The following is a 1,031-nucleotide window of genomic DNA, read 5'->3' as shown; positions in this document are numbered from 1 at the left end:
CAAGGTTCCACCGGTAATCCCTGTTAACTCCGCCTTTCGGGAATTACTGGATTTCTGGGTACCTGAACCATACTCGGGGGGAGGGGGGTTGGAGATTAATGACTCAAAATACATGGACCTCCTAATGAGGTCCTGTTTACTATGAAGAGCATCTTGTGTAGATCGATCTGGTTAGCGTTAAATAAAGACATATGCAGCATTCATTGTTCAAAAAGTAATAATTTTCATGTAAAAGTGGAAAAACGAGACACTTTGCATCCTTGACAACTTTGCACACACATCTGTAGTTAGAGTTTGTAAGATTCTGGAATACCTATATCAAAAGGGAACAAAATCACAGGTTATCCAAAATTCAGAGCATGGTCTAACTTTAAAGCAATTTCGAAGAGGTGTAAACTCTCGCCCAGTCACGTGATGTCTGGGCTCCCGAAGCCTTTCCTGGTTCCTCACACCTGGAACTCTTTGTCAACCATTCTGAAAGGTTTCAACCTTCTGTTCTCTGATGAGGCTAAACTCTGCCCTGTAATATGCTCTTTCTCTGAACATCTGATTTTGACAATAGGTTTATTGTCGATTTTAGAATGCATATATATATATATATATATATATGTGTATGTTAATCTTGCTAGCAGGCTTGCATATCCCTGGCAGCACAATCTTGTGCATGCATCTTTTACTAATTAAAAAAATCTATAAAAGAATAAATAAAGAGTCATGCTGGTGAAAAATCTACAAAGAATTTGGGGAGGAATGCTGCAATAGATGCCAGCAGTGCCGGTGCCAGAACAATCCCAGCCCTGAGAGAGGCAGCAGTGAGATGTGACCTCTAACTCACTGCAGGAATGCCATCCCTGCCCCCTCCTCTTGGCTCGAATCAGGCGAAATCGCTCAACCCTCGGACTCCCTGATAAGGTTCTTCCACTCGCCTCTGATTGGAGGGTTCCCGCCGCCTGTCACAGTTGATGATGAGTTTTTTTTTGGACTTGTTCCAGTCATAACACCTGAAAAGCGCCCTGTGCTCACTGCCCTGC

This window comes from Lissotriton vulgaris, chromosome 10 (genome assembly GCF_964263255.1).
Source record: "Lissotriton vulgaris chromosome 10, aLisVul1.2, whole genome shotgun sequence".
Classification (NCBI taxonomy): domain Eukaryota; kingdom Metazoa; phylum Chordata; class Amphibia; order Caudata; family Salamandridae; genus Lissotriton; species Lissotriton vulgaris.
The sequence above is the reverse complement of the archived record's forward strand: the minus strand, read 5'-3'. Positions refer to the sequence as shown.